Source organism: Pteropus medius, unplaced genomic scaffold (genome assembly GCF_902729225.1).
Source record: "Pteropus medius unplaced genomic scaffold, Ma_sr-lr_union100, whole genome shotgun sequence".
Lineage (NCBI taxonomy): Eukaryota > Metazoa > Chordata > Mammalia > Chiroptera > Pteropodidae > Pteropus > Pteropus medius.
Genome location: NW_024344371.1, coordinates 277,109 through 285,742, shown reverse-complemented (window position 1 = coordinate 285,742; position 8,634 = coordinate 277,109). Strand labels below are relative to the sequence as shown.

Sequence of the window (8,634 nt, the reverse complement as noted above, 5' to 3'; positions counted from 1 at the left end):
AGCAGCAGAGTCAGGCTCCCACAGCGTGATCCGGGCTCCTCTGCACTGCTCACCCACTGCGGCTCCCTCTTCCCCGTGCCCGGTGCTTCCTGATGCAGAGAGCTGTGGGCAGAGGCCCGGAGAACATCAAGGCATGGGAGCAGAGGTCGCCTTGCCCTGCATGTCACCAGGTATGACTCCTGGAGTGCAGCCTGTCAAGCTCCTGCCTCCTCTCTCTTCCGTTTCCTGATCTTATTAGCTCCTTTCATACCCGGGGCAGGGCAGGGAGAGGAGGGCCATCCCGACTTATTATCTTGCTCTGTTGTTATGTTTCTCAGATTCATTGGGTGAGGGGTTAGCATTCACAGTCTGGGGGAGATTCCCGGCAAATTGGAACAAGCCGGCTCTTAGTGATCCCACTTAGACATCTGAGTCTCTGGCTCGTCTTCCCCCCAAAGGAGGGGAGTCCTTCTCGGATCCTAGCTGCTTCTCCTTCTACCAGCAGAGTGCTGACCCACTTGCCGTACCTCAAATAGAGTTTAAATTAGGACCTTTAATCTGTAAGAGGCTTACAACTCGTTGGTGGCCAGCTGCCCTGGATATCCATGTGGGCAGAGCTCGGCTTTGCCTGGCTGCTGCTGTTGGGTTTAGGGAATCATGGGGGTCGGTGGCTTCGTGGCTGAAGTGACTAGACACGTGGCCTCACTCGTCGAGGCCTGGGAATCAGAGGTCCCGGGGAGCAGAGTTGTTCGCGCAACGTTCCTTATGCCGGCGGCACTTACACACCCAGGCCCTGAGAGTGGGTGGGTGGCATATCTCGGGGTGGAATGGGGTGAGGTCTGTCCTTATAATGATGGAGTGGGGAATCCAGAGTTCCATGGCCTTGGGTGCTGGTCCTGCTTCTCCTGGGCACTGAGCCAGGGTCCTTGCTGATGTGCAGTTAGCTCTGCGGGCTCAGCATCTGTTTTCATTCCACGAATATTTATTAATCAAGAGCTGTGTGTCCAGTACCATGCTGGGTACCATAGGGGACAAAGAGAAGCATGATAATGAGGACCACCCCCAATTTCTCAACGTCTCTGAGGAGATCAGACTAGTATATAATGAAGCGTTTATTCATTTCACAGGCAGATACTTATTTGACTGGTAGCCGTTCAGGGTAGCAAATGATAAATGAAGTTCCAAAGTCATAGGCGTGAGGGGAAGTATTGTTGGAGACCTGAGAAGGGAGAGGGCCCTGGGCTGGTCAGAGTGGGCCCTGAGTGGTGGGGTTCAGAAGGATGGGGAGAGGGGAGGACACCGAAGGTGGGAAAAACAGGCAAACAGAGGTGGGGCCAGCAGGTGGCCCCCCCTCCTCAGTGCAGGCGGCTGCGGAGCCTCTTCCCCTTCCCACTTCTTGGAATAGTCCCAGTTCCCATCCTGGAGACTCTTACTCCTGGGACAACACAGAGACAGATCTTGGGTGCCTTCTCATTTTTCTCCTCTTCCCCGCCCTTTAATTCTCCCCACCCCACTTCCACCCCTGACCTACAGATACTGCCAATCTCCCCTAGAACTGGATCACTCTTAGATGTGGGCGTCTCCTCCCACGCGCCAGGGCGTGCATCAAGGGCCTGGTGTACCCGGGGTACGGTCCGTGGCTCCACTTGGGGTGCGAACCCAGGACCTCCTGCATGAAAAGTAGACGTGCTAACCACTACACTATGGAGCCACCCCTTCTCTTTATCGTTGTAATGACAGTGATAATATTCCTAACTCTTACTGAACACTTACTACATGTCACTGTTCTGTGTGCTTTATCGTTTTGCTAAATTTTCGCAGCGATGCCCTGAGGCAGGTGTTGCATGCCATCATGTGCATTTTACAGTCGATGCAAGTGAGGAATAGAAGGTTAAATAACGTGCCCAAGGTCACAGAACAAGGAAGCGGGTGGTCAGGAGTTCCCCTGGGCAGTCTGGAGGCAGAAGCCCATGCTCTTAACCCACGGTTTTCTGAACTTGTCTGAACGCTGGAATCACCAGGGGCGCTTTTAAAATTTCCAAAGCCTTGGCTGGTTACATTACAGCCCAGACCAATCACATCAGAGTCTCTAGGGGGTGGGGCTCGGCATCAGTCATGTTTTGAAGCTTCCCCGGTGGTTTCAGTATGCAGCCAGGTTCATAAACCACTCTCTTAACCTCTGACTTTCAGGGCCTGTGACTATTCGATTGAATACATTTTTATCTCCAAGGCAGAGGGGCCTTCCCCGGTCCTCTCCTGAAGGCCTGTCCGTATCGCCCATCATTCCATAAGGTGCGACTCTAGCCTCTCGTCTAAGGGAGTGGGACCACCCCATAGCATCTGTGACTCCCCAAGAGTGAAACCTGGGTGAAGGGGCCTGGCAGAGAGAAGGATGTTCTCCTGGAATCTGTGCCCCTTGCCCCTCCAAGTGCCGCCTTGGGGCAGGGCCTGCTTTCAGAGCCCTGGAGACCTCCGACTGTGGTTTCTCACATCTTCTGCTCCCCTGGGCCCCAGACTGCAGCGAGAAGGAAGAGGTCACAGGAGGGCAGATCTTTTCTCGACAAGTCCCGCTCCTCTCTGTCTGTCCCCGGGTGAACCTGAAATGGACACGAAGAGCAGCGTCGTTTGGGTGACTGGGAACAGCACTAAATTTAGCAAAACTGTAACTGGTGGGGGACCGGCCTGTAGTGAGCCAAACCCAGCCCCAAGTGAACGGGATTTCTAGTCAGCAGCACAGCCAGCGTTGTCTCTGCTTGGGCAAGTCTGTGGTTACACTGGATCTTTCTGGTTCTGAAGCCCGGAAACTTGTCAGCCTGTCCCTGGGGACCTCCCTGGCTCTGCCTCTTTGAGACTTGGCTCCGCCCCACTGCCCTTCAAGGTTAGGTCTCCCATCTGTCCCTCCCTCATGTGTCTGGAGTTCTCACTTCAGTGCTTTCACCTTGGCCTGCAAATTCTTCCATGCCTCTTGGCCTGTGCGTCAACCTCAGTTCCCAAGGCCCTTCAGAGCAAGACCAAAGCTTCCGTTGGTTTTTCTTAGGGCGTCTGGTATCTTAGGACACCTTCTTGTCAAGATTGTTGAGTGGAAGAAAGGAGAGAGCTGGGATGGTTAGTTAACTGAACAAGGTCTTTGAGGGACTGAGACATCCATTCCCTCCCCCCAGAAATTTAGCCAAGTTCATGGTGTTTGTAGACTCGGCACTAGACATGAATTAGGACGTGGAGTGGTAGTGAGTGGGCTGTGGGACTAAGTCCATCCCAAAGCCGGGGATTTTTTTGCTTGGCTGTCTTCTGCTTGATGTAGACCGTGTCTGGGAGAAGGTGGGTTTTGTGGAATTAGAGAGTGGAGGTCCGCTGGTGGCAGAACATCTTCCCCTACCGAACCTCCTCCTCCCACTTCTCATCTCCAATGGCGGCGGCTCCCTCGGGGAGCTCTGCTGTCTGAATGCCCGAGGAGATAATGACCAGGCGACATTTTCTCAGCCCTTTCCAAAGCGGACGACTACACAATGGCCAGGGCTGGGGTCTTGTCCGTGTGAGACGTGATGTTAGTATAAGGCAGTAGTCCCCAGGCGACATTTGGCAACGTCTGGAGACATTTTTGGTTGTCCCAGTGTAGGAGCAGGAGGAATGTTACTGGTGTCCTGTGGACAGAGGCCAGGGATACTGCTGTATAACTCACAATGAGCAGGACAGCTCTCCCTACAACAAAGAATTACGCAGTTCGGAATGTCAGTAGCACTGAGGTTGAGAAACCCTGGTATAGGGGGACAGTCTTGTAGAAGTAGAAATGACCTTGAGAGGTCATTTCATCTGGATCTCTGCCTCTGTTGGAAATGACTTGAGAGCTGTCTGGCCACTGCCTCGTCCCTTCTTCCACCTCCTTTCCCTCCTTTCCCTCATGACGGTGTCTTATAAAATTGAGTTCAGGAGGTTTTGTCCAGGGAGTTGCTTAAACCTCACGTGGTACAGTTTCACATAGAACCCCACCGTTTAAGCACACTTGTATTCTGGGTCGGTCTGTTCGGGGCTTGATGCAGCTGTGTCCCCAGTATACCCAAATAAGCTGTGATGTTGGCATATTTGGATGCTGATACCTTTGAGATGAACTGTAAGAGCAACAGGGAGGCCCTTCCATGTGCACATGGGGGAATGGTAGGAGTCTAACCTAGAGCTGTTTTTCCTCATTCTTGCTGTCACTGAGATGTGTGTGTGTCCTGCCTCACAGAAGCGAGTTTCACTTGCTGAGTTCTGTGAAATGCAGGACACACGTACTCATTGTCCTGGAGAACATGATGTTGCTTCCCAGATGAAACAGCCAACCTGTTGCCAGGTACTCTAGTAGTCCAGTGCATCTCACCTGCCAACACTGTCTCCTCCGGGTGGCAAGGCTGCTTGAAGGCCGGAACAGGGAAGTGAGAAGTCTTCCTAAGTCAGGCCCTAAGCTTAGTCTAGATGGTCGGGAGAGAGCAGTTGTGTGTAGGTTCTAGAATACACTGAGTTTTTACATTTCAGGAAAGCTTCAGGTTCTTCCCACGTGACCTTACTACCTGGACTCTTTAGTTGTGATGTCAGAGTGAAGGTGTGAGCGGAATTTTGTGATGTGCGGACAAAAGAGACGATGGGAGTGGTGGCGGAGGAGAATGGCAGGGCAGAAGCCAAGGCGAGGCCAGGCAGCCTGGCGATGTATACAAACTCTCCTGGAGGCGTTGGGCATCTTCACCTGAAGTCACTTTTCAGTGTTGTTCCCCTGCCCCTGACTCCGTCACTACATTTCTTTGTGTTTGAGTGAGACTGATATATTTTTGGATGAGCCCCAAAATAAAAACAAGTGATGTTGGAGTTACCTCTGTTTTTTTATTTTTTAATTTCGAGTTTTCGGTCTCCCTTTGTTGGAAGTAATAACTGGGGGATATGGATTATAGGGCAAATCCTAATGTTCTTGGAATTCAGGTTCATTGCTTCTCTTACTCTGCTGTCAAGGACCAAGGTGATGATTGTGGGCTCAGGAGCCAGGCTTTAGATTACTGCTATCTTAACTGGCAACGAGGGCAGTCAGAACCAAAGCCTCCCAAGTCCTGTGCAGTGATGGTAAACATTTGAGTGGATTGTACAGATGAATGTGTGTATGTTTAGAAAGTGTACCCGATAGAGAAAAAACCTCCGGGTGAGCCCGGGTTGCTCATCCTAGCTGCGGGTCTGAGCACACCCAGGGTCACATCCTCTTATTCCATGATCGGCTGAAGTCACTTCCTTATGTACCCAGGGCTGCCCACACCCAGCCACTATTTCCTGTAGTGGGTCAGGAAGTGCAGGTCACACCTCCTAACATCTACCAGCATTCGGGTTCTTGTCCCTCAATCTCTGAGCCTCCTTAAAACATAGCTACCGTCTGGCTTCCAGATCTCGAGCTTGTCTTTGAGTACCTGGCTTCTGCTCAGACTCCTGGCTTCCAGGCCCAGAGTCGCTTCAGTGCTCTGGCAGCTACTGCAAATGTCAGCCCTAAGTTCCTGGTTTGGGGCTGTGTTGTCTCTTCAGTTTTCTTGTTTTTTTTTTCTTGGTTTTTCCCTTTATCACAAGCTCCCACTACTTCTTTCTCATTAAAATATCTTGTTTCTCAGAATTACTCAATATTTCAACATGCGTCTATTATAAAACCCAAATATATTTTTTAACCCAGTCTCTTAGAATATAAAGCTTGATTAATTAATTTAGAGTGTTGAAAATGTGTTTATTTTATATGGCTTCAAAGTTTTAGACAGTAATAACTCTGCCCTATGTTAAAAGGCAATAGAAAGTGATCAGAAATGTCTATCCTTTAGATCTTGTGGAGGTACTAAAATCTGTTGGTGTTAGGGCAACAAGTCATTTGGATAAAAGTCCATTTTTCCTAGTATTTTTAAAAATCTTTCTAATTAGCTTTTTTTTTTTTTAGTATAATTTTACTTGACATATGACACATACAGAAAAGTGAACAAATCCTACGTGTTTAACACAGAGTGTGCACAACCTATAACTAGGTCAAGCAAAAGAAATAGGATATTACCAGACACCCCTCCTCCCCAAATGCCTTGTGCTTCTTTCCAGCTACTAACTGCCCTTTCATGGGTGACCACTATTTTGACTGCTAAAATTACAGATTAGTTTTGCCTGCTTTCCAGCTTTATGTAATATGAATCACACCGTGTTCTTTTTTGCGTCTGACTTCTTTCACTCGTCATTTGTGACATTCATCCATGTTGTGCGTCGTAGTAGTTTCCTCTTCTCGTGGCCGTGTAGTATTCCATTTTATTAATCTACAGTTTATTATCCGGTGTATGGTTGATGGATGTTTGGATTGTGTACGGATTTGGGCTGTTATAAACAGTGCCACTGTGAATATGTTTGAATATGTCTTTTGATGTTGGAGTTACCTCTGTAACTCCAACATCAAATATACCCATACATATAACATGCATATATACCCATACATATATGGGTATATATGCATGTTTTGTATATCTTGTGTGTGTATGTATATACACACACATATGTTTATGTTGGGCATATATATGAGTGGAACTGCTGAATCACAGTTTTTGTAGATAGTGCCAAAGCGGTTGAACCAGTTATACTCCCACTAGCAAAGTAAGAAAGTTCTGGTTGTTCCATATCCTTGCCAATATCTGGTATTATCTTTCCTTTTTATTATCCTCATTCTGGTGGGTATGAAGTAGCATTGTACTGTAGTCTGAATTGGCATTTTCATGATAGTGGCCATTTGGTATCGCTCTTGTGAAGTGCCCGTTCGTGTCTTTTGCTCACGTTTCTATTGGGTTTGCCCGTCTTTTTCTTATTGGTTTGTAGGACACTCTTTGTATATTGTTTCATATATATACATGAAATAGTTTCTCTTCTCAGAGCCTTTGGTATCTATGTCCCCAAGTTTAACCTATGTGAGAGCATTAGGATGATATATAGTACTTTGCAAAGGGATCTTTATTCTTTGTTGGCAGAACAGATGTTAGAGCTTCATTCAGTCACTACTCATCTGCAAAAGCCCTTTGAAATATTGATTGTGTAGGGTGGGACAGGAGGTCTTGAAGTCCTTGGCTTATTTAGGTATTGGCATCTTTGGGGTCATATAAAATAAAAATTATTGATATCCAAGTGCTGGCTATGTGTCATATATTGTTCTAAGCATTTTTCATGGACTGTCTCATTTATTCTTCAGACAAGCATATCATTTAGTTACTATTACTACCCTATTTTCAAGGGAGGAAATTGAGGCTCAGAGAGGTTTTATAATTACTGAAGGTCACATAACAGAGATTCTGGCTGCAGAGCTCATGTTCTACAACCATTGCACTACATAAAAAGTTATACTTCCTAAAATCGAAGTGTTGTTAGAATGCCTGGAATAGTGCCCGGCACATAGTAAGGGCTCAAGTAAATACCTGTCGAGTGAAAGAGTTTGACTTGGATGAAGCCTTCGTTGAGTAGAGAAGGTCATCCTGACACTGGGATACACTGATATGAGAAGCAGTTGTGTTCTGTCCTGAAGTTTCTCTTGCCTAGAGCAGTGCCTGTCATAGAATAGACATTGTAGTGGACATTTGGAGTGAATGACTCAATCACAAACCCAGCTTAGCAGCAGGGGTGAACTCAGAGGGCACTGCATGAATCAGGGCCAAGACTGGCACATTGATAGGGGCCATGGTGATGGCCCAGGGAGAATACAGAGTCCGGCTAGCAGTGTCCTCATTGTACAGCCACCAGGCAGCCCAGTTTGTGGTAGCAGAGCAGGGCCCCATGTCAGCAGGCGAGGCTGTCCCAGTTATGGGCAGTCAGGTCAGAAGAGGTCCCAGCAGCAGTGCAAGGCTGGCAGAATCCAAGGTCAGGTAGTCCAAAGTCACAAGGTTGCAAGCAGTAAAAGTTCAGGCTGCAAAGAGAGCCAAGGAGGGCTTGGAGGGAGCTGTTGCCGGGCTGTGTTCCCCTCCTGAGTGAGGCCTTTCTTCTCAGGCTGCTGAGCGCCCGTGAGGAATACACTAGACCTCAAGCCGGGCTGCATAGGGTGAACCAGACTTATCCTGTGTTAGAGCCAGATGGAGCCTTCGTGAATGTCATGTCAAACTCTCCGTTTAACGGACGAGGAAATTGAAGCTTAAGTGTGAGGTTATGCAGAGCGGACGGTAAACCTGGCACTGGAACCAGGCACTGCAGAGTTTCTTCCCACTTCTTCTTGTTTTCTATGAAAAATCCAGAGTGGTAGAACTTGTAATACTGGGAAGGAGGAAGGGCTGAGGTGAAAGCTTTAAAGAAGAATGTTGGAGGGGACTTGTTCTACAGGACATGCCTAGAGATGGCAGTGCCTGGGATGGGCATTTGGGAAGGAGCTGGTGGGATGACAAGTGCTGTCTCGATTCTAGAATATAAGTTCCATGAGGACAGCGTCATTTTCATTTTTATTGTAGCATAATATACAGAAAAGTTCAGAGGGCAAGGACTTTTTATTGTGGTTAAATAAATATAAACAGAATTCGCCATGTTAACTATTCAGCGTACAGGGCAGTGGTACCCAGTATATTCCTGTTGTTGTGCAGTCATCACCACCGTCCATCTCCAGACATCTTTTCATCTTGCAAAATTTAAACACTGTACCCATTAAACTGTAACCCG

The 8,634-nt window shown here is 48.0% G+C and overlaps 1 non-coding gene across 1 annotated transcript; it reads right to left on the bottom strand.

Annotated features, from left to right (window-relative positions):
- Positions 1-1,616: 1,616 nt before the first annotated feature.
- On the bottom strand, positions 1,617-1,690 carry TRNAE-UUC (transfer RNA glutamic acid (anticodon UUC)). The gene has a single exon. It is a non-coding gene; the product is annotated as a tRNA-Glu (tRNA).
- Positions 1,691-8,634: the final 6,944 nt, after the last annotated feature.